Raw genomic sequence first — 25,512 nt, forward strand, 5'->3', positions numbered from 1 at the left:
ATCTGCTGCTTCATGATATTTAATAACATCCTTGAACAGTCTACAGGGTGGGCGTCATTGTCCCATTTGATAGATTAAGAACCTGAGATACCAAAAGACTAAATGGCTAGCCTGCAGTCCTGAAAGTTATTATTGGTAAACTGAGGTCTAGAATTCTTACAAATACTGCCGCATGTAACCACAACTGAAGCTGTTTTATAGGTGTGAGAGGATCTGAAGCTCTAAGAAGTTAAGTAATGTGCCAGCGTACACACAGCTGATCTCCGCTGGAGCCCAAACTTGAACTCGGGTCTGCTAAGGTCAGATGATCTTTTCACCTCACCCACCTCAACTGCCAGGAAAAGTGTACATGGAAACATTGCATAGTAAGTGGATTCAATTAAAACTACTTTAAGTTAGTTTTCATTCTGTATTCATGGGGCAGCTATGATTCTGTAGACTGAAGGAGGCATTTGTATTTCTCCAGTGGGTTCAAGCAGGCTAGTTTGATTACACAGGGTATTTTTCTAAATAAAGACAGTAGTTTGCTTTAGATCCTCCAGACCATTTTATAGATACACTGACTTCAAATTAACCAGTTTATTAGATTATTTGCCCAGTGTGCTTTGCGCATATGCCTGGCCTCCGTTCGTGTTGTGCACAGTGTCTGAAGGTGTACATATGCAGTGAGCCAGCTCCTGGGCACCCCATGTAATAAGTAACCCTCAGATACTGTTCATTCATATGAATTAATCAATCTCCGTATTGAAGTTTCTGATTCTGAAATTCAGAGGATGGTAGGTCCTGTAAGATCCATGAAAATCACAATCATCTAGTTCTTTTAAAGGTTTAAGTTGTAAAAATAACTTTTGAGGTGTTATGTGTTGTTTTTTGATTTGGAAAATTTGATTAATATTGTCCCTAAAATGAGCAATCTTACAACGGCAATAAAAAATACCCATAGAACGCATCAAATGTTACGAAGGACTTTTAAAGGAAGCTTGTGAGGTCCGTGTTGCGATTCCCATTTTATGATGTGTCTGAGGTTCGGATGAGAATGCTGTGCCGTGAGGGAAGGCTGGGACCCTACCGCTTAGCCCAGTGCTCTCATCACAATAACACACCTTTTCTAGAAGCACCAGGTCCAGTCAGGGCTCGGGCTAACCCGCTGGCCACAGCCCCATCCGAGGAGCACACGCCCTGCTCTTCCAGTTGTTTGCTTTCTGTGACCCCTGCTTTGTTTAGCACGACCGCCCAGAGCATTCATTGGAGCACACTTGGCCTTTAAAGAGGAAAAGAGCTAGGATCCCAGCTGGCGTGGTTGAAGGCATGCCTCAATGAAATCCGTGTCCCAGAGGGAGTCTTTGGGCAAGGCAGACACAAACTGTGAGAGATTGGCTCCCAGGAAGCACACCGCCGCAGTCACTTTTCGGGTGGGATCGTGGGCTTCATCCTCCCCACGTGTTCTGCTCTGTTCTGGCCTCTGGGCTGTTTGTTGGTTTGTGAGGTGCAAACAACCCTCTTCCGCCGGGCACCTGAAAATTCTGCTGGGGCTTGTGTGAAAGGTCAGGTCATAAGCTGTGGATGCAAGTCGTCTGTGTATTCACCAAAAGGCCGCGCAGTTCACAGAGGACTGCTGGTTGCCCTGGCAACCTCACAGACAGGGCTCCAAGTAGACAAGAGGTGAGGACAGCAGGCAGCGTCTGTAGGGTGGTTTTCTGTGGCTGAGCCGCCCCTGACAGCAGTCACAGCTACAGCCTGGACACAAGAGGCCATGCTGGAAGCCTGTGTAACACAGACCAGTCCAGAGCCAAGCTGGTGTGACTGGCTGAGCAGCGGGTCACTGTTGCTTTTCCCTGACACAGTCCAACACTCCTGGCTCCTAGGGTTGTCCCCGGAAACCAGGGGAGTGCAGCTGAGCTGGCCCAGCAGGCGGATGCTTGGTGCCGTGGAGGGGAGGGGCTCTCAACTCCCTCTGCAGCCACCATACTCAGGGATTTTAGGGAAACGACCTCATCCTGCCTCAGTTTCCACATTAGTCATGTGAGGCTGAGAACACAGGCTCTTCCTTTATAAAGGCAGCTGTGAAAAGCAGATGTGACAAGAGCAGAGCATTGCTTGGAGGTCACAAGTACAGTTCCCCAAACATGCCATGCCATCCTCTGGGAATAGAAGCGGAGACTCAGGATTGCTGCGTTTGCTAATTGTGAATTAAAAAATATTTCATAGTCCCCCCACCCCCACCCCCCGACGGTTCCAATATCACCGGTATGACTACATGGATCTCATTCTTCTTTCGTTCTTCCTGTGTGAGGGCTTGTTGTGGCTATATGAGCTGATAGCCTCAGGCTAGAGGTCAGCGGAACAATTTCAGCTTGCAAACCAAATGGATTTTGACACCCATAGTGTTGTGGTTGTTTTGAAACTTGAATTGACTGACAATAAAAATCCAGATTTTTAGCTTCATTCAAAAAAATCAAATCTGGCTTCATGGCCACAGCAGGCGGGTGTCTGAGCAGCCGCCCCTTGGGCCCTGAGCTCCAGTTTGTGGCATCTCTACGCTCCTCCGGGTTCAGCCCTCTCCAGCCTCTCACAGGCCAGTGTCAGTTTCATGTCAGCGGCATTCGCACTGCAAGTCCATCTGCTCCCTTAGATGCCCTGGCTGCGGGAGTCTTTTCAATCCGTCATCTCGTATCTCAAAAGTGCCAGGTGAAAATCCGGCCAATGGCCCCAATGCCTGTGGGAACCCCAGTGCAGGGGACAGTGCAGGTCGGTTCGGAAGATGAGATTTGTGAGCCTAAAGGGTTGTAGGCTGTTCACAGTCTTGGCGACTCAGCTTTGCAACATCCTCAGATCCCCTTGGATACACCTGCTGCATCCAAGTCGCTGGTGCCCTAAAGCACTTTCCTCGTCCGCCGCGTGTCTCTGAGGCCAGTTATGTCGTAGAACGGTCTCTTGAGCTCTGTGTCCTCCTGCCCGCTGCCCCTGGTCTTAATTAGCACCTGGTCTTAGCACTGGTCTTCTGGTCTCTTTCTTCTCCAGTCTGTTTCACTTCCCACAAAACAAACGCAGCCTACTTTCCCCTCCACTCGGAAAGCCCTGCTCTCTAAAGGATGAAGTCAGAACTCCTGACAAAAGGGCTCCCCATCTGCCCTGACCAGTTTGGCTCAGTGGCTAGAGTGTCAGCCTGTGGACTGAAGCGTCCCAGGTTCGATTCCGGTCAAGGGCATGTACCTTGCTTGCGGGCACATCCCCAGTAGGGGGTGTGCAGGAGGCAGCTGATGGATGTTTCTAACTCTCTATCCCTCTCCCTTCCTCTCTGTAAAACATCAATAAAATATATTTTTTAAAAAAGGGCTCCCCATCGGACCCTAAAGCACTGCTCCGTCCTGCTCCGTCCCAGCTTCTGCCACGCACGGCCTCCTCCCAGTTCCCCACGGACCCTGGCCTGCCCTGAGGATGGCCTTTGCCTTCCTCAGCCTGGAATGCACGCCACAGCTTGCCGACCGTTTCTTCAACGTGGGCGATGTGTGTTGTTGCATTAGGCCACGTAAGAGAGACTATAAATTATAGTAATGCCATCTATTATCACCTTGATTTCACAAGAGAAAGAAAAACTGCAACACTTCAGCAGTCGAAAGTATGTCATCTCAAAACAAAGCTGCTTTCAGTGGAATAAACCTCGCTTTCTGAAAAACGTGCTCCCTTACCCTTATCTTCCCCATTTCCCCTCAGGTCACTGGAAAACTCATCGCCAGTGCCTCTCCTGGGCTTGCTTTTGAGAGCCCTGCCCTCCCATCTTTTTCTTTCCAGATAATCCCCGCCCATCCTTCCAGTTCAGTTTTGCACGCTGCTTCCTGAGTGGAGTCTTCCCCGACTCCCCACGGTAACGGTGGCCCCTCTCCCCTTGTGTATACCCTTGTGACAGCGATAGACATGGCCTTTTAATGGAAGCTTCTTGGGCACATGGAAAGGGAGTTATACCACAGATCACTAAGGCCTGTTAAACGTCTTCTTAACCTACCCCTTCTCCCAGATTTCCATCCCTCGGGCAGCTGTGCTCCCCTTGGTTTCTCTTCTTAGAATTTCTCCTTCGGCCTTTCCTGGACTCCCCCTGCACCCTCACTGCCTACACGTGGACTGAGAGGGTCCAGTTAACCTAAATCTGCCCAAACCAACCATGTGCCTCAGGCAGTGCGTGAGTCCAGCCAGCCACATATTTATCTACTCAGAGTCTTCCTTTTTATTTTATTTTATTTTATTTCATTTATTTTTTATTAAATTGATTGGGGTAGCATTGGTCAACATGAACATATAGGTTTCAGGTGTGGGTTTCTATGTTACAAGATCTGTATATTGTACCATGTGCTCACCTCCCAAAGTCAAATCTTCTCCTGTCACCATATATTAAGGACCCCCTTCTCCCCCTTCCCTCTGGCAACCACCACACTGCTGTTGTGTTCATGAGTTTCAGTTTTATATCCCACCTATGAGTGAAATTATATGGTTCTTAGCTTTTTCTGACTGACTTATTTCACTTAGCATAATATTCTCAAGGTCTATCCATATTGTTGCAAATGGCGCTATTTCATCCTTTCTTATGGCTGAGTAGTATTCCATGTGTATATGTGCCACATCTTCTTTATCCAGTTCGCTATCTCGGGACTTTGGTTGTTTCCATGTCTTGGCCACCGTGAATAATGCTGCAGTGAACATAGGGTTGTATATATCTTTGCAAAGAAATGATTTTGAGATTTTCATGTATATGCCCAGGGGAGAGGGATTGCTGGGTTGTATGGTAGCTCTATTCTCAATCTTTTGTTTACTCAAAGTCTTGTGGCCCCACGTAAACTGGTAAACTGTGTGAGATACTCGTGGTAGAAAGAAGTCACCTTTGCATGCTCTGCCTTACACACACACACACACACACACACACACACACACACACACACACACACACACATTTCTATAAACAAAACAATGAGCAAATAAAAGTTCTGCGGTCAGTAGTCACACAGTCCATGAGGAACTTCCCTCATATCTTCTCTTATTTGATACATTTCTTGTTCTGATAACCATAGTCCCCATCTTTAGAATGAGGAATAAAACATTTTTAAGACATTGGGGCAACTTCACTGGAACACCAGTACCTGGCAGCCCAGTGGTTACAGAAGGTATGATGCTGAAACACACATGAAAGCCATGCTCTCTGGAGCCCAGATCCAAGCAGGGGTCCCTGATAGTGGCACAGAACGGTCCCTGGTGTACTTGCCAAGTGGGCTCAGTGCACAGGCTTATAGCAACTGCATGCATTGCTTGTTCCTGTGACCCCTTTGGCAAGCTTCCTGGCCCTGGCTGGCAATCCAGTTTGAGAATTCGGAGAAGAGAGGCCCCATGCTGGCACCAGCCTGGGACCTAGCAGATCAGCACACTGACTGTACCCTGGACTTTCTAGAAACTGCCTACAACTTAGCCAGATCTGCTGTGGGCAGGGTCTCATGCCAGCACATACAGAGCAATGAGATTCTGGGAAGAAATCAGGCCCTCTGTGCTCTTTCCTCTCTTGTAAAACATAGGCACCGCTGGTTCCCTGGGGCCTCCTTCATTACAGAAAACTGTTCCTCATCGGGTGAAGGGATTAAGCAGAGAAAGAAAAAAGGGCTCATGGGCTTAGACAACAGTATGGTGATGTCCAGAAGAAAAGGGGAGTAAATGGTGGTGGAAGGAGACTTGACTTGGGGTGGTGAACACACAATACAATATACAGATGAGGCATTACTAGAATTATGCACCTGAAACCTATATACTTTTAAATTTTTATTTATTTATTTGAGAAAGAGAGAAACATTGATTGTTCCACTTATGCATTCATTGGTTGATTCTTGTATGTGCTCTAACCAGGGATCGAACCCACAATCTCGGCATATTGGGACAATGCTCTAACCAACTGAGCTATCTGGCCAGTGCATGAAACCTATATAATTTTATTAACCAATGTCACCCCAATAAGTTCAGTAAACATTAAAAAAAAAAACACCCTGTTCTTTATCTTTTCTGAGGACAGAACTGCCGACACTGTGGCATGCGACACTGTGCTGAGACCAGAGGGAGCAGAGTGCCCACAGCGTGTCCAAAGGCTCTGCCCACCGACTATCCCTCGTGTGGCTCCCTGCTTCCTGGGGCCTCCTCCAGGCTGTCCACAGCGGGCCATCTGTCTGCAGGGGCCTTGAGAGAAGAAGTACATCCCCCCTTTATGAACAGCATGTCTCTCCCCTGGGGTTGTTTGTCCAAACCCACAAATGAGCAGGAGCATCACTTTATCTTCCAGAGAAATGACGCGACCACGTGAGGATGAGAATGTAGAGGAAACGCTGTGTCTGGCGGTGACTACAAGGTACAAGGGTAGTGTCCAGGCCACAGTGACTTCGATGACAGAGATGGTGAGGGGGTGATAGAGGCCATGCTTCTTGTAGGAGAGACCAGCTTAGACCTTTAATGTACCTTATTTGATGTTACTGTGTTGTGTTTTTATTTGTTTGAATGGATAAAGGGAAGAGAACTGAAGGATGTTTAGTTTTTATCAAGGTCACCTGGCTCAAAATTTAGCCACTGAAATGAAGCCATATCCTTTGGCCAACTTCTTAGGAGAAGGTTGTGTGGTGGGGACAGGTGTGGGCCTTTCATGAGGAACAGGCTGGTCCCTGGTGCACCGTCATCCCGCTGGCCACGGCTGCTCACATAGCCCAGCCCCCCGACCTCTGATGGCTCTGGGGGTCTCTCTCCTCTCCTGCCCCATCACTGCTGGCTCCTGGTGTCTCCAGCCGGTATAAAAACTTCCTTCCGCCACGCAGTCAAGCCTTTTTAACAGGGCCCTTCTCTAGAGGCAGTGAGATACGACATCCTTTAAACGGGCCGAACCAGACGCACCTGCTGATTCTGAGCATCTGGGAGCAGATGCATCCTCGGCTGTCTCTATGGGGATGAGCAGGCATCCAGGCTCACGCCTCCTTTTGGATGTGCTTGGGAGCTTAGCAACGGACACGCAGGCCAACGTCACTCTGCCTTACATTACACCCCGAAGTGGAACAACTCAAGTGCTCAGTAATATGAAATGATTGGGAAATCGTGGTCTATTCGTAACAGCTTTTAGTGATCATGTCCTTAAAGCTTTTTCAGTGAGATGGGCAAAAATCTCATGATATAATGTTGCATCCAAAAAAGACTATAAAGTGGCATAGATAATATAAACCCAATTATGTGACATATATACATACATATTATATATACAAATACATATACATATATATGTGAAAGCAGGAAAGAGATGTATAAAGTATAATTTGCCTTTGAGAGATGGGGTGAGAAATGAATTTGTCTTTTTAAAAATTTCCATGAATTTTTGTTGTTACAGTAAGCATATATTGCATAACTAGAAAAAAACACCTTATATGTACGTATTAAAGCAAAATATACACATATGTGTGTATACTGTTTTCCAAGAGGTCTATGTGTATATATCTGGCCAGAGAATCCGGGGTCATCTTATACTCAACCTTGATGGTCGCCTCTCTCAGGGTCAAAGAAGACCCCTGGAAGAGCCAAAAAGAACCTTCAGAAAACGTGCTCCGCCAATTCTCTGCCCACCCAGTGCCAGGGAGGAGAGGGTGGAACCTGGTCACTAGACAAGTAGAAGTGGCGCCTGGCCGGCGTGGCTCCGTGGTTGAGCATCAAGCTATGAATCAGGAGGTCACAGTTTGATTCCTAATCAGGGCACATGCCTGGGTTGCGGGCTCAATCCCCAGTGTGGGATGTGCAGGAGGCAGCCGATCAATAACCCTCTCTCATCATTGATGTTTCTATCTATCTCTCCCTCCCTCTCTGAAGTCAATAAAAAAATTATATATATGCTGTATCTATGTAGGAGTGGCTGTGCCCATACTCACAGTGACCATTTTTTTCCTGCTACTACAAGATCTCTAAAAATGTGCTGAATCTGTCTTCTCAATGATCTCCTCTCTGCCCCTCCCAACTCCACTTCCTTTGGGGGAAGGTTTTTGTTGTTGTTGGTGTTGAAGGAAATCTGTTGATTAGGCTGGATCCCCTCACCTGGCCACAAAGGAGAACCCGTTCGAGACCTGTCCCTGTGGTTCCCTGGGCGGGGAGCTGGGTAGGAGGCTGTCACCGCACCGGCTGGGAAGAGAACCCAGTGTTCTTGATCTCTGCTGTCAGGTGAGACAGCATCACAGCAGAGAGGCACGGGGCGCCGTGGTCCCCTCTCTGGGTGCAGCAGTCGTGTGCTTCCTTTCATGCATTTACGTAGGCATCTCGTGCTTTATTAGGAAAGGCTTGGGGATGAAAATAACAGCATTTATGTTCTTACAGATTTAGAATTCGGGGTTTACCCTAATTTATACGCTGATAAGTTGTTTTTTTTTAGGAGGAAGGGAGGAAGGAAGTGATGGAAGACCAAATCAGAGAAAAGGGAAAATAGAAGTAAAGAAGGAGACCAGAGGGAAAGCTCATGCAGAGAATGTGTGTGGGGAGGTCCTATGGAGCTTCCAATACTGGGGGCGGGGGACGACTCAGCCAGAGCCCCCTACTGGTTAAAGAGGCTCTGGACAGCAGACTCCTTTTATAACAGGGCTCAGTGAGGAGAGAGCCAGGTAGCAATCTGGCTTTATGATTTAATCATTTTAAAGTGCTGCCCAGAGCTAGCTGGCGCTGTGTGGAGAGTGGTGGTGGAAGATGGCAGCTAAAAGATGGAAAAGAGACCGAGAGCCAGAACCACAGCCGGGGGATAGCTGCCCACCTACCAGAAATTTCTATGGAACAGTTGGGAGTGTGTGTGTGTGTTACAGCAGTTAACCTGCCCAAAGTAATACACCCCAAGAAGAGAACTTAGGAATGCACAGGTGGGTTTCATTGCCTTTTCTATGTTTTCACACCCTCTCTTCAATTAGACTGCAAGTTCCTCTGGAACAATGTAAAAGGAATTATACCCCCAGAGAGCCTAGCATAGAGCCATGTACATGGTGAGCCTTCAGTAGATGCTGAATGATTGAGTCAACAAGCTCCCCAAGGGATGGAACTGAGGCTCTGTGGCTTGTCTCCGGTAGTAATTAGTACAGGGCTAGCTATGTGCTACTGGCTACTTGTAATAAACACTTCGCTATTAAGGGATTTGAGACCCAGTATATTCCTGGACAGTGGGGCTCTAGGGGAAAGAAATAATATAGATACGTCCAAAAATCCACCTACAATTTCACTGAGAGATATTTATCTCTTTAATCCTGGAGGTTATTGAATGTAACGGAAGCTTCAGGAGAATGGAAACAGGACTGTGATTGGGAGAAGGTTGTGTCCAACAGCCACAAATTGTGTGACTTTTAATTTCCTTGCCTCCGAGAGGAAGCCAGCGGTTCCCAGTTGAAATTGTGTGCATTAATGGCACACTGGCTTCCATTCGATTACATATCTATTTGTACTTCATGTGGTTTTGGTACACAACCAGATTTGGGAACCACTGGACTAGGGTATTCCGAACTCGTGAGTCTGCCTTTTATAACATGGAAATCTAATTTTATTTTTCTGGCCTAAGGTTATAGAACTTAGACCTGGAAAGAGACATAGGATTGACCAATCCATCTCTTGGGGGTGGAGGTGGGGAGGAAATGAACAACAACAAAAAGAACACCTTTAGGTAGTCCAAAAATAAAATGGAAAAATAAACACGATCTAAGATGATTGGGTAGAGGACATATTTTCTTTGACTGGATATTAGAGAATTCATCAAGGGTTATTAAACAGAGAAGGCAAAGGTTCCATTGCAGGAATTTAATAAATATTTGTTATTTAACCAATCGATGGGCTAATTCAAGCAGAGAAGGAATTTGTTGGTGTTTCAAAGTCAGAACTTCTAATTGCCCTGTTCAGGATAAAAATACACTTTGTGTTCACCTGAGCAACCCAAACTATCTACTCCATTATTCAAATACCCAAGAGGATTTAATGTATTCTTTGGCAACCAAAGGTAGAACTCCCATCAGACAGATATTAGCGATTACTGTTAGTTATTGGGAAACATTACACAATCCATGCCCTGTGATCGACAGAGTAGGTTTAAATCCTGAACCCTCAGGCATTCCAGGCAGAACTCCTTCCCTTTGGGTGGCTACATTCCCTGCCCCTGTATGCTTTACCATACCTCTCTCCAAGTGATGGCATGGTGCCCTGGCAGCCGGGCGCAGGCACTGGCCCCTAGTCTGGAACTGCCTGTCCCTGGGAGGGTGCCCAGCACTAGAAAGTTAGAGATTCAGCCCCTCTGGCACTGAAGAGGTTGGCAACAGACAAAACTAGATATTCAAGTTTCAGAACCAGGGCAGAACCCAGCGATTGGGTCAAACATGGGAATAATTTGGGGAGTGAAGCAAGAGCATACAAGGCAGGGGCTAGAGAAGCGTGTTGGGCTAAAACCACCGGGCTGAGGGCAGGACTGGCCCCCAAGGCTGGACTGAGGTTGGGCCTGCAGGTTTGGGATGTTTAGAGGAGATGGTGCGGGGACAAAGGTGAAGGCTGCTGCTGACCAGGCCGAACTTCACACTGACTTTTAGCCCAGTGTTCTTTTCTCTTAAATATTTACCTGTTACAAATTCTGCATATCGGGGGACTTTCCACCCTTGAACCTAAAAAATGCAAATGAAAGAAAGGCTAAAGAGGGAGAAGGCTTTGACTGGCTCCTGCTAATTAGGGGAAAGCAGTTGTGTTTACCCAGATTTGGCCATTGCATGTTGGAGAACTCAGGCAAAGGAAAGCCACAGCCGCAGACAGGTTCTCCTGGGCCAGGCTCCCAATTCTTCACAAACTCTAGGAAAATAGGCACTCAAGTACGTGTGACATAGGTCATCCTTTAAAAAGTCAAGCAGAGCATAAAATGTAGGATTCAGTCAGAGAGATAATTGTTGCGAAAACTCGTGCAGGACAAGGAGGGTTGAGACCCATCTCCAAGGCAGGAGAGAGGTGGGGGGGGGGGGGCGGGGGGGGCGGGGATACTGGTCTCAGAGTCAGAAAACCTGGCTTCTAAGCACAACTCTGCTACTGCAGTTGCTCTGGCCAGTGTCCTCATCTATGATCTGGCTGCTACGTACCCAAGAGAGGGAAGAGATTCAGTAGAATTATGTCTTTGCAAGTCCATGGGAGGGCGTTGCAGAGAATCTTCTCCTGTGATCAAAGCCCACAACCCTTCCTTCTTCCTCAGCCCCTCAGATATTCTTGGCTGAGTTGAGGGGTAAACATTCCACTTGATTTGCCCAGTGTAGACCAAGCCTGGTGAACAACTCCACTGTCCCTCAGGAGCTTGGTGGCTGGTCCTTTAGCAACACCTCACCTAATGTCCAATCGCACCCAATCTGAGAGCAGTAGAGAGAGGCTAAAATCCCTCTCACTATCCAGTAAAATTAGTGGGATCAAGTCATAGCAAACTAGGAGTGAGGGAAGCCATCGAGATCCAAGAGAAGAGGGTGACTGGGCTTCCCATGGAGCCCCCTGGCTCCTTGGTGACTCTCCCATTACAGACTCTCTCATCCCCAGGACTCCTGGGGACATGGCAGGCAGCCACCCCTGTGGGCAGGTAGCTCAAGCTGGACTCACTTCTGAGAGTTCTCAGGACATTGTCCTCTGGAGTTGATGAAGCCAGTGGACAAGGAACTGCAGGACTAGAATTGTGATGGTCCACACAGGAATCAGAGAAAGTCCCCATGGGCCTTTCATGAGAGAGGGCATGGATTTCCCAGCCAGGTTCTATATGTCTGGCACTGCACTATGTGCCACATACAGGGTGTCCCAAAAATGCGTACACACTTTGACTAATTATAAAGGCAGTGTTTATTAAAATACATTTCATTTTCAAAATGTAATAGAATCTATGGACATTATGTGTATACATTTTTGGGACACCCTGTATGTATATTAATTCTCACAAAAACCTTGAAGAGTGAGTCATTATAGAGATGAGTAAAATGAGGGTGATAGGAATTAAATTTGCTTAATGTTGCCAGCTAGCAGGCAGCAGAGCCAAGAAGTCAAGCTCAAGTTTGCTAGAGAGCAAAGCCCAAGCTGTTTTCATGGAACCACAGACCTCCTCCTCAGAGAAGTGCTCATCTGTGTGTTGGAGCTAAAGAATCAAAGGCTTACAGCCCATTCGGTTAAGGCCAAGAGTACCATACTGACAACTTAAACCTTCCTTTATGTCTTCTCTTTCCCCTCCTCCCTCCTGTTCCTTTACCAATCTGGGAGATCCCTGGAGAGGGAGGCGGGGAGTTTGGGATGGGTCTGGGGGTGCACTCAGAGACTGAGATTCTGTTAGACAAACAAATGAGCCAGAGCCATGGGTGCAATCCCACAGGGAGTCACTGAACGTGTACCACCAAGTGCTCAGTGTGGACAGCTGGCGTCTCCATTAGGGAGCAGGATAGTCACCCCAAGTATTAGATGGCAGGTAGTGCTGTATATGACATGAAGCCAGACGGAGAGCTCCAGGCAGCGAGGGCTCAGCCTGCAGTTGAGCTCAGAGGAGAGGAGTGTGGATGAAGGAAAGGGCTCCCAAGAGGCAGGAGGCTCAGGGACGCCCACCCTCTTCAGCCCACACAGTGTCCAGTGTCTGGCTCAGTCCATGTCTGTTGAACAAATAAATGAAAACTGAAGGGTGGTTTGAATTCCAACAGGAAAAAAGTGAGTTGCGATGAGATTCCAAGAAAGAGGAAGCACACCGAAGTCCTGGGGCAGGGCTAAGTGTGCAGAGGGAGGAGGGACCCTGTGGTCCATGTTGGGAAGGCGGGGAACCGAGAGATGCAGGGCTTTGAGGGCCTAGGATGTGTCTGTTCTGTCCTGTGGGCACACGGCTTGCCAGCCCTCAGGCATCTCCACTTGGCTGCCTCATAAGCATCTTGTTTCAAGCTGAGCTCTTGATCTCCACCCCCACCCACCCCCTAAATCCCAGTCTTTCACATTTTTGTTGATGCAAATGCATCCTTCCACTTGCTCAGGCCCAAAATCTTGACGTCATTCTTGATCATTTCTAGAATTTAAACCCTTCTCGCCACATCCACTCACCACCCTAGTTCAGGCCCCTCACCTCCTGCCTGGATCACCAGTGCGGCCTCCTGGCTGACCTCCCTGCACACACCCTTGCTGCCCTCGATCTGTTATGCAAGTCGGATCTCCTCACTTCTTTACTCAAAACCCATGGTTGGCTGCCATCTCTGTCAGTGAGAGGCCATCGTTGTTAACGATGTCCTTCAAGGCCTGTGCTGTGCTTCCCTCAACCCCGCACAGCCTCCGCCCCTCCCCACCCCCACAAGGACCTCAGAATGTGACCTTATTTGGAAATAGGTTTCTTAGAGAGCTAATAACGTTAAAATAAGGTCATTAGGATGGCCCTAATCTAATAGACTGGTGTCCTTACACAAAGGGGACATTTGGACATGGAGACAGACAGGCACAGAGGGGAGAGTTGGTGTAAAGACACAGAGGTGAGCCAGCCCTGTGAGATGGGAGTGGAGAGGGGAGTTGTGCTGCCATAGCCCAGGGGCTGCTGGGCCACCAGATTCTCCCTCAGCCCCAGAGGAACCAGCCCTGCAGACTCCTATTCATCTTGAACTTCTAGCTTCCGGAAAGAACCGCGAGACTACAGTTTTCTGTTTCAGCCACCCAGTGTGTAGTTCTTTGTCCCTAACAGCCCTGGAGTATTAACACGGATGGGATGCCTTCTCTTGGCCAGGCAGTCAGCCTACTATGGGCAGAAAGTGGGAAACGCAGCCCTCAGCTCCCAGCTGCTGACGGGGGTGTGGAGAGGGCCTGGGGTCAACAAGGTAGGACGTGGGCCTGACGCCGAGGAGCAGGAGAGCTGCCCAAGGCTTGGTGGGCACCGCAGACCAGCATGTTGGTTCCCCCTCTACATCCTGGCCCTCTGCTGTGGGCTGACCATTCCGCCATCCAGGCCTCCACAGCGTCACCTGCAAAGGGAATTTTTGGAGCGGGTCTTGTCCACAGCGCCAGTTAGCCCTCCTTGTTCTGAGCCATTCTCAGAGCTCTGACCGCGGCAGAAGGCAAGAGGAGAGGACATTTGATTAAACCGTGAAAACACTATCAAAAGAACTATTACTTTGCAGAGCCCAACTAAATGATTAAAACACTTCGTATGCCTCCCCCCTCCCCCCCCCAAGCTGGCTTTTGGCAGCATTTATTTCTAGCTTGGGCTGATGTCATGGGTGGAATGAATGGGGAGATGAGTCAGGGCCTGTGTAAGGCAGAGCCCTCCGCATTGGCGACTAAATACAGCTAAGTGTAGCCTCTTACGTTCAATTAGAAAGCAGACATGGGACAGGAAATGGGAAGGAAGCAGGCCAGAGGAAGAACATTTCGGTCTGTCAGGGAATAGATTGTGCAGAGTGGCCCCGAGTGATGCCCAGCTGGCAAGCTTCCCGCGGGCTCTGCTGCTTCGGTCCCAGCAGAAGTGCGTGTCAGCTGTGTCAACTGCTATAAATAATGACGGGTTTTGCAAAAAGTACCTCCAAACAGCAAGCTCGTGTCCTGTGGGAGCCGCGGCTCTGAGAGAGCCAGATTTGGAAACAGGCTTGTCCTCCTCCGAAACCTGCACCCGCAGTCTGCAATCAGGAAAGCGTTGAGCAACCCACGTTCAAGCACTCACTGCCCAGGGGTGGGAGTGTTTTGGGGGAGATTGTGACACGTTGGTCTGGACATGACACGGCTGTTACTTAAGCTGGAAGTAGGGGCATGAGAGGTTACCTGTGGACGCATCCACTCAACCCGAGAGGTTCATTCGACATAACCTGCTCCTTCCCAGGCGAGAGACCCTAGAGCAGTGATGGCGAACCTTTTTGGTTGATTTTTCTTTCTTAAATGGCATTTAAATATATAAAATAAATATCAAAAATATAAATCTTTGTTTTACTATGGTTGCAAATATCAAAAAATTTCTATATGTGACACGGCACCAGAGTTAAGTTAGGGTTTTTCAAAATGCTGACACGCCGAGCTCAAAAGGTTCGCCATCACTGCCCTAGAGATACAAGTCAGATGATGTTCTGCTTTAACAAGCTTACAATTTCAGATAAAAGGCCTGGGAAATATGATAACTGTGAAGGAGAAAATAACAGGGCACGTAGCCTCTTTCCTGAACCCAACCTGGCTCCCTGGGCCTGCCCAAAAAACCCTCACATGGTAATATTTTGTTCCAATAAGTGATGTAAGTTTTTAGGAAAGTTCTTTAAATCAAATGCTTTCATCCATACTCAGAAATGACAGTATTTTACTATCTTTCTTTCTCTCAGCAGTGAGCAGTATTTCTCTTAAGTCTCCCAGCAAGGTGTCGCTACACAGTGGTGCTTCTGTGGCCTGGTGCATGGGGAAGAGCACTAGAAGTCGGGGGGATTGCCTGTTAATGTTTGTGTTGGGGTGCGGTGGTTAGGTATGTGGCATTTGGGAAGTAGTTACGCATCATCACCCTTCTCAAACCGTTGCGGCTAAGGAGGTGAGCCGAGTTCATTGCCCACAGCCTACTGTTAGAGTGGCCTCGCTGGAATAAAGGAAGTGAGCCCAGTTGGAAGCTAAAAACCAGGCTAATGCGTTAGTGAAGACTTGTTCAAGCTGTGGTCTTTGGGCCCCCTGCGTCTGAGGCAGTGGTTCTCAACCTGTGGGTCGCGACCCCTTTGGCGGTCGAACGACCCTTTCACAGGGGCCGCCTAAGACCATCCTGCATATCAGATATTTACATTATGATTCATAACAGTAGCAACATGACAGTTATGAAGTAGCAACGAAAATAATGTTATGGTTGGGTCACAACATGAGGAACTGTATTTAAAGGGCCGGAAGGTTGAGAAACACTGGTCTGAGGCATCCGAAGTGCTTGTTAAAGGGCCGATTCCTGTTTTGCCTAATTGTCCTCCAAGTTTCTCCACACCAGTCTCACGTCATTGTGGTGGCGGATCCTTGTCACTGCTGTCCATCGTTTCTGACCAGAAGCCCTGGGCAGGGCACACCAGGGCTCCGAAGGACCCGCCTCGCTCCTCTCATCCTGATTTCTAGAGATTGCTTTTTCTGTTATTGTTCATTTACGGTCTCATGGTTTTTTTTGACATTTGTTTATTTGTTAGTTATTTTACTGTTGACAGTATTAGAGATGTTTCCCATTTTTCTCCCTTTTTGCCCCCCTCCAACCAACCCCTGCCTCACCTCACCGTAGGCCTTTCCCATGCTATTGCTTGTATTCATGGATTGTGCGTATATGTTCTTTGGTGTTACTGTCTCATGATTTTTAAAACATATTATGAAAATTTTCACATAGGTGACAGTAAGGAACTATAATCAGTGATGTTGTAACAACTACATAGGGTGTCAGATGCATACTAGACTTAACTGAGGGATCACTTCGTAAGTGAATAAGTTTCTAATCACTGTATTGTATATCTGATACTAATATAACACTGTATATCAACTGTAGTTGAAAAATTCTAATTAAAAAGAAATAGATGAAAGTAGACAGAATAGCAAAATAACCTCAGGTGTCCATCAGTGGATTTAACGCATCAACTCATAACTAATTTCGTTTTAGCTGTGTCCCCACTAATGTCTCCCACCCCTGGAAATCCCGGACATCCTGTATTTCATCTGGAAATCTATGTTCTATGTGTCAAGAACTACTGCTCCGGGGGAGGAGCAGCCCAAGGAGAGGGGGCTGGAGAGGCCCCTGGGTGGGTAGCCCGCGGGGTAGCTGGGCTGCCCTGAATCTGCTGTGTAGAGTTCGTCCTGGGCACATTCTGGGGTCTCTCACGGCTCTCGACACAGCACGGTCCTGTCTTGTGAAGGGCTGTCCCTCCTGGGCTGTCGGAGGGCCAGACGCGAGGGCATTCGCTGAGGCCACACACTGGGCAGGGGAGGAGGACATCCTGGAGTGGACACAGCTGAACGCTGGGGCTGAGGTGCGGTTTGGCACAAGGGAAGTGCTTTGTCATAGTTTGAGTGTTTTGCCAGACTTTTTCCACCCTTCAATGGGTTTGGTTTCTGAATTTCCTCAGCATTTTGTCCTCACTTCCTTACCCCCTACAAATGCTTAATTTCCAAAAGCATTCACTCCTCTGCAGGAGTACATGAACCAGGAGGTTGCTGGTTCGATTCCCAGTCAGGGCACATGCCCGGATTGCAGGCTTGAAACCTGGTGGGGATGTGTGAGAGGCGGCCAGTCGATGTTTCTCTCTCATCGATGTTTCTATCTCTCTATCCCTCTCTCTTCTTCTCGCTCTCTGAAGAAAAAAAAAGAAACTTTTCTCCCTTTTTAAAGAAAAAGATGGCCATGTGCAGAATAACAATTTCTGTTTTTATGGGGAAAATCCAAGCACTTCATCGACTGCATGATAAAATGCCGCTTTATGCTTTTGTAGCCACTGTAGGCTCTTGTTTGTGATCCTCCACAATCCCCAAAAGCCTTCGGTCTACTGTGCCACTGACCCGGCAAACTGGGTGCATCCCAGACAACGAGGTAGCCAGAGCCCCCACCACGTAGTATCAGTGACACAGATTTCAAGAATAAACCACACACCCAAACTGCAGGCACTGCAAGAGAAGCTTTTCATCACCTCTGAGTTAGACGGTTTCCACTAAGTTTTTCGAGGGGATGTGTGGTGATAGGATCTGGATTGATCTTTGGTCCAGAAAGCGAAGGGCTCTTGCTATTGGAACTGCTTTGCATGTAGTTGGCAACTTCACATTCTGATTTCTACTCCAGCACATGCCTGGTAGCAAAGGTCTTTCGTCATTAGGCGAACTCGGTTGGAAAGAGCTGTATTTCTTCAGCATTAGGACACCACTCTGCTGCTTGTGAAAGACCCTGCTTTCCATGAGAGGAGCAAAGTCTTGGGAAACAGGCTCCGATTCCTCAGCCTTGTCAGTGCCTTGTTGCCCAGGCGCTTGGGTCCCTAAGGACACTTGGTAGAAGCTGTTGGGTGAAATCCGCCACTGAACAAGGCACCCCAGAAAAAAGTAGAGGCACCAGGTTCCATTTTTCTTGTTGCTTCTTTAACAGCTTGATAAATTGGACCCGAGTAAAAATGTGAAAAGTGTAAGTTATAACCTTTTCACTCATATAATTGACAAATATTTCAAAGAATAATACCCTAAAAAGCAATGGTAGGAAAAGGGGTCCCTGATAATGGGAGTATAAATTAACACACCATTTTCTTTTGTTGTTGTTGTTAATCCTTGCCTGAGGATATTTTTACCATTGCTTTTTTTTTTTTAAAGAGAGAAAGAGAAACATGGATGTGAGAGAGAGAGACACATCGATTGGTTGTCTCCCGCACATGCCCCAACAGGGGCTGGGGATCAAACCTGCAACCCAGGTACCTGCCCTTCACCCGGGAATCAAACCTGAGATTTTTAATCCAAAACACATGCAGGAGAAGGTACTATGGAGTCAGGAGAGCTGGGAGAATTCCAAGCTCAGAGTCAAGGGAATGGAGAAGTAACCGAATAAATAAGCGACTGTACAACGAGCACCCAAGGGAGGGGGGTTCCTCCTCCGCCCCCTGTGGGAGCAACAGCATCAGCAGTTTAGCACCAGCCACAGCGCTGGCCAGCAGGGAATATTACCATAGCTCTGCTCCAGGCTTTTCTCTCCTACGGGAGAGCAAGGGGCTGGGGAGACAAGTTTTGAGTCACAATATATAGATGGTATTCAAAGCCATGGGACTACATGGGATCACCTTGGGAAAGAAAGCAGATAAAGGAGGGAAGGGAGCCCAGGACTGAGCCCCAGGACACCCCAATCTGTGGAGGACAGGTTTTCTCTATGGACACTGGATTATCTGCTCCTGTGTGTACTCGCATGCATGCCAGGGAGTGGACCAATCTGTATTATAAATGGATACTGGCATGGAGATGAATCTGTATGCCTATGAGCACATCTGTGTGCATCCATGAATATGTATGCATTTGTACAGCTATCCACAGGCACAACACATATGTGCATCTGTTGCATACACCCTTTGTATACATAGGAAAAACACACATTGAGATGAATTGGGAAGGGTGGTATAGAACAATGAAAGTAAAATTGCTTTGGGCAGCATTGGCAATTATAATTAAAGGGCATGATGCAACATTGTACAGGAGAGAGTTTGCTTATTCAGCATTTAGAACAATAGTAGGAGTTTTAAAAAGAAGTTTCCCAGATTATTTCTTTCTAAATATGTGACGTTTTAACCTTGAAACAAAGTAAAATTGAGTTTGTTTAAGCTGAGAGCCTACTTCTGAAGAAAGCATTATCTACTTTAGTTCTCAAATTGTTCTGTTATTTTCAGGGGATGGGAGGAAAGAAAAGCCTAGAGCAAAGCTATATTAATATTTTCTGCTCTTAAAATATAATGTGCTCCTCTACTTTATCTGTCAAGAGGGTTGTGATGGTTAATTTTATGTGTAAACTTGCTGGGTCATGGTTCCCAGGTGTTTGGTCAAACGTTAATCTCAATGTTTCTGTGGGGGTGTTTGGATGAGATACATATCTCAATTGGTGGACTGCACTCAGCTGGTGTGGCTCAGTGGTTGAGTGTCGACCCAGGAACCAAGAGATCACCAGTTCCATTCCCAGTCAGGGCACAGGCCAGATTGTGGGCTTGATTGTAGGGGATGTGCAGTAAGCAGCAGATCGATGTTTCTCTCTCGTCGATGTTTCTATCTCTATCCCTCTCCCTTCCTCTCTCTAAAATCAATAAAAATATATTTTAGAATAAATGAAAAGAAACCATAAGGGAAACATCCTCCATCAGAGGTCAGATTAAGAAAGATCTACGTATTTCACTCTGACCATGTCATCTATGCATTTTCACTCATATTTTGGCCACATATTTTAATGGTTTGTGTGAACAGTCTTTCTAGACCTAGTTTTCAGTTTCCATATGCCAGGTTTCTCTTCTACAATACTATATGTATTTTCTGTAATATACTCTCCATTTTACCAATCCGTTCTTCCATTATAAAAGCAAGGCTCAAAGAGCTCAACCTTCTAACATCTACCTAGTGCCTTATGCTCCACGTTGACTTCTAGAATGGACCAAGCTTGAGCACTGCAGTGCTCTACTTGATGTGGTTTTCATTCTCAAGTAAACTGATTATGATGTGCTTAAGTCGGAGCCTTGGTTGGCTAGTTTTGTTTTCCCTATCATTTGTTAGACTTTCTTGTCATAATAAACAAGGAATGACTTCAAGCTAAATATTCGTTTAACTGCCTGTAACACTCCATCTGCAGTCATTCTGTTTCCTCTCCCCCATTTGTAAAGGCATCTCTTGATTTGGTACTGTCGTATCGAAATGCAACTCTGAAAGTTTTATTTTATTTCAAATTGTTGATTAACCACTTCCCTGGAACCATTTTTTAGTGAATTTCTATGAAAAAGAAGCCAATGCAAGGAAAACAAAAATGATATCAGAAATTTGTTCCAAAAACATGGTCCAGGATAAAGTAGGTCTGTATAAATTCATCCTGTTCCCATACACATTTTATATTTCCATCTATTCAATAAAGATTATGGTTCATAGTGGTAATCCTAAAGAACTGATAATAAAGTCCTAAAGTTAAAATAGTCTTGAAATCTTTGACATGCAATGTAACTGTTGAGGCTGGAAATAATAATTTATGTAAAACTGATTTTTCAACAAATGTTTTTATTTAAAAGAGTTTTCTGCTTAAGAACTTTTCTTTCATTAATTCCTATTTTACCAACTCTGCCTCTGATTCCTCTATTGCTGGGGTTGTGAGAGGTGCTGCGGAAAACAGCACATATTAGAGAATATGTCTGAGCGAGGTCAAGTAGCCCATCAAATACAAATGAAGTCCATTATTTTTAAAAACATGTTTTTATTGATTTCAGAGAGAGAGGGAGAGGGAGAGAGAGATAGAAACATCAATGATGAGAGTCAGTCATTCATCGGTTGCCTCCTGCACGCCCCTCACCAGGGATCAAGCCCACAACCCAGGCATGTGCCCTGGTTGGGAATCCAACTGTGATCTCCTGGTTCATAGGTTGGTGCTTAACCACTGAGCCACATCGGCTGGGCAAAGTCAATCATTTTTAATCAGTCAAATTAGCAAAGATGTTTCAAATGCTATCACTCAATATTGGGAGAGCACAATATACTCTTTGATAGGCACGGGCAGAGCCCTGTACACTTCTAGGAAGCCATTTGAATTGAAAAGAAAACATCAAGAGAAGTTTAGATAATGTGACTGCCACATGAATGCATCTTCTAGGAACCTATCCTTCAGAAACAGTAATATCCATCACACACTTGGACAAAGGCTATTCCCAAGGGTGTTACAGCCTTACCTACTATGGCAAAAGCCTGAGATAGCCTACATGTCCAAACATAGAAAAGTGGTTAGAGAATCTATTATACGCCTATAGGGAGACTGCTAATCGATCAGATAAAATGTGTCCCCCAAAATAAAACAAAAACATGGGTAAATATATAATAATTATAGTAATGATGTTTATTATATATTTGTAACACATAAATATATATTTATGATATATGCATACATAAAAAAATAAAGAACGCTCATGAAATATTTTAAAGAGAAAAAAGGAAATGCAAAACTGTACATACTGGAAAAGCTGAAATGTCCATCAATAAATAGATGAATGGATAAACAAAATGTGTTAGTAGTCAGTCTTGAATGAAATTCTGATATATGTTACAACATAGATGAACATTGAAAATATTATACAAAGTGAAATGTCAGACACAAAAGAACAAATACTGTATGATTTTATTTATTATGTGGTACTTAGAATATGTAAATTCATTGAGACAAAGTAGGATTGAGGTCATCAGGGATGGGGAGGAATGAATGGGGTGCTATTGTTTAATGGGTACAGAGTTCAGTTTGGGATGATGAAAACGTTCTGAAAATGGATAGTGGTAGGGGTTGCACAACTTGTGAATGTACTTAGTGCCACTGAATTGTACACTTAAAATGCTTAATGATAAATTTTGTTAGGTGTATTTTACCACAATAAGAAATGCATAAGAAAAAATTATATACACACGTTTACAAAAAATGTATGCTTTGAAATATAGGATAATATATAAATATATATTAAAATGTAATTTCTGGACACTGATTGGTTCATTTAAAAATACAGATTCAAAAATGTATGGATTGACTCAGAGAGAAAAGGCTTTGTATTGAATATCTACTATGTGCTAGTTACTATGCTAGAGTCTGGGAATAAATTTTGGTAAAAAGACAAATGGCCCCTTACTCTAGAGCAGACGATAAGAGATACTGAGATGATAAGAAATTCTTTCTTTTTTGACCTTTTCTATATTTTCCAATTCTTCTCAATGAATATGCTATTTTTATATAGGGGAAAAATTGTAAGTGGAAGAAGGGAAATAATTAGGAAAAGCAATATTGGCTTGAGATGGACTTTCTCCCTTGGTGTAAACTCATATCCATCAATACAGGCCTGACGATGATGGGGGAGGGGGGGCTGTGGTATGCGTTCAGTCTACTTTCCCGCTCTTCTCCTTGTTATGTTTTGGGCGTTCTGGCTGCCAGAAGTATCTAGAATGTGGCCATTCTGTTAATCCTGCTTGCTCTATCAATGGTAGTTTACATCAGTGTTCAGAAGATTAAGAACTTTGCTTTCCTGGTGTCAGGATTTTATTTCTTTAAAAATAACCCTGCAGTAACTTTTGAGTAATTGTTTTGGCCCTTTCTCTATTCACTCTAAGCCATCAAACACCTTCTAGAGACTCACAAAACTAACCTGAAAATATGAGGCAGAGGTTAGTAGACTTACTAACTCAGTGCCTCTCTGCCAAGAAATGGTTGCTCATTTTGGGCTCCTCTTACAACAGAACAAAACTGAAAATAATTTCATGGCTTTTCAATGTAAAAAGTCCTCAGTAATCTCATTCTACATCCCCTGTCCACCCCCAAGTAACTGAACATGGATTTTTGTTCCTTCTTGATCGGCTGGGATTGGAGGAGGGAACCTGACAGGGGTGAGTGGAGCTGGGCTTTCCTGAACCCCTGCTCTATGCTTCTCTCTGTGGTGATGACAGAGCTAAAAGAGGAAGCCCTCCTGTAATTCTTCTGTTATCTTGGCCCAGGGATCTATTTTAGGCGGCAGTTTCCACACTCCCTCTGTCAGCAACCTCTCTAGCCATTGAACTAGATTTTGAAGGTGTGCGAACAATGGTTTTTAGAGTGTGAATCCCCTAAAGGCTGATACCATGTTTGATTCTCGCTGTTCAGGGAATGTTTAATTTATAAGTATATGATGCATGAATAAAACCAGCTTTGATGGCTTCATTTCAGTCTTATTCCCAACACAAATTTTACTTTCTCTATTTTCCCCACAAAAACTGCCTTTTTTCTCCTTCATTCTTTCCATCTCCCTCTTCCCAAAATCTGCAGGTATCAGTTCTTCCATTGAAAATTCCTCTCTACTCTCTGTTCCTACCTGTTCATGACCTAGTAGCTTTATCTAGGAAAGACCGTGTGATTTGGTGGTTAGAAAGCACAGGCTGCCTGAGTTCAAATTCTGATCCCACCACTTGTTTGTCAGCTCTGTGGGCCTCAGTGTCTTCATCTGTAAATTGGGCCTAATGGTAGAAACTTCATGATGGGGTGGTGAATATAAAGTACCCAGCATGGGACCTGACAGCTGAGGAAGGATTCAGTAAATGTTCACTGTTAGTGATATTGCCTAAATGGGATTTAGGTAGGCGGTTCTTTCTTTGTGGTCTTTGTCCACATCTAGACTTGATCATCTGAGGAGAAAATGGATAATTGGCCTGTGAAGAACAACCTGGAAAAATGGACTGTTTGCCCCCTTGAAGAGGTGACTGAGAAGGGTAACAGCTCCCACCAGCCCAGCACCTGCCAGCTCTGTGAGTGCTTCCTGTGTCTCAGCCCCTTTGATCCCACAGCAACCTGACCATCTGCTCAGAGTGAACAGGCAAATTGCCAAGATTCAGCATCCCTCCTTATTAGCTCTATCATTTCCCCCTTAAACAGAAGAAGCTGCAACCTAGGTACACAGACATTTGTCCAGGGCCAAAAACCAAGTAGTGACAAAGCCGAGTTGAGATTCCAGGTCTTCGGGGGGTCAATCTAGGACCTTTCAGAGACAGAGAGCTGCTGGTTCTTTATTTCCACCTAATCCACCTGCTTTTGGGACCTTGCCTTCCTAATCAACGCCCAACCACATCCTTTCACACCCTGGACACAGTCCTGGACACCACAGGTGCAAAGCCTGAGTGTGTCTACCCCTCCTCACGTAGATGGCGGAGCTTGAGAATAAGTCACCAGCCCAGACCAGGTCTGGCCACGACTGCTTGACTCAGGTGACTTCCTGAGGGACCTCGTTGTCCGACCTAAAGAACTGATGGCTCTCTCTCCCAGTTCTCATCTCTAGCTGGGCACTTCCTCCTTGGGTCTGATCCCTTGCCCTGTCTCATCTCCAGGCCATGGGGAGACTAGTCTTATTCTGAATCTCAGTTGTCAATGGCCTGGGCACCCAGCCTGGCCCCAGCTCTTGAACTTTAACTGACCCATAGTGTCATTTCCTTCCATAAACAGACAGATTTCAGAGAACAGAGCTTCCTCCTCTTGGCTTCTACGCGCTAGAAGGCTGCCGGCACCCCCCAGTCCTAGACCTTGACCGTGTGGTTACTGATTCTCTTTTCCCCACCACTTCAGAAACGAGAGCCTACCTTCTTTCTTACTCTCCACCACCCATTTCATGAAAGGACCCGTGATATTTTGCACACAAAGTAGCCTTGATTTCAACACAACCATGAGATTGCTAATGCTTCTCTATGGAGTAGAATTACACTATTTATTCCAACTGTGACATTGGGCAAATCATTCTACTGCTCGGAGACTTTCCTTCTAGTTAAAATGGGCATTAAATTAGATGACATCTTTCTACCATAAAACTGTGAATTCAGAGCTGAAATTCTCTTTATTTTATGTTACCTGATGACTCGGAGGACCTAAGCATGGTTATAGGGCTAAGGGCTTTAAGTAAGTCTGTCTGTCTTCCAGGAGGAGATTCTGAAAACTTTGTCCACCATGGACAAGGAGCTCTAGTCTTTATTTCCAACTCATATCCCTTATGCTATTGCTTGAGAATGACCTTCCTGTCTACATAAGCTATATTATATTAGTCTTTGTGTGTGTGTACTTTCAAAACTACCTTTAACACTTTTGTAAAACACCCTCAACTTTGTCTATTCAGCTACTTGCATGAAAAACATTCTAATTTATTTCAACCTGAACATGGTTTGAAGACCTACAACAATGACAGTAACCTCTACAATGCAATTCACCTTGATGCTAATATGGAACATTGAAGTCATAGGATTTCCACAATTACCATGTTGCCTCAATATATACTGCAGTTGTTGGCTAAATGATTAATTTTCACGGTTCCTCTCTCATTTATG

At 45.7% G+C, this 25,512-nt stretch overlaps 1 long non-coding RNA gene across 6 annotated transcripts in view; it reads left to right on the forward strand.

The window, feature by feature from the left end:
• The window catches only part of LOC132228743 (uncharacterized), a 45,970-nt gene that overhangs the window by 6,263 nt on the left and 14,195 nt on the right, over positions 1–25,512 (forward strand). For 2 of the 6 annotated variants that reach the window (XR_009451425.1, XR_009451430.1), the window contains 2 exons: positions 202–365; positions 911–3,265. This is a non-coding gene — a long non-coding RNA (uncharacterized LOC132228743). Of the gene's footprint in view, positions 1–201; positions 366–910; positions 3,266–3,792; positions 3,866–6,307; positions 7,241–25,512 lie in introns of those variants that run through there. The other 4 variants (XR_009451426.1, XR_009451429.1, XR_009451428.1 and 1 more) reach the window with 4 other exon arrangements.

The sequence above is a fragment of the Myotis daubentonii genome, chromosome 2 (genome assembly GCF_963259705.1).
Source record: "Myotis daubentonii chromosome 2, mMyoDau2.1, whole genome shotgun sequence".
NCBI classification, from domain to species: domain Eukaryota; kingdom Metazoa; phylum Chordata; class Mammalia; order Chiroptera; family Vespertilionidae; genus Myotis; species Myotis daubentonii.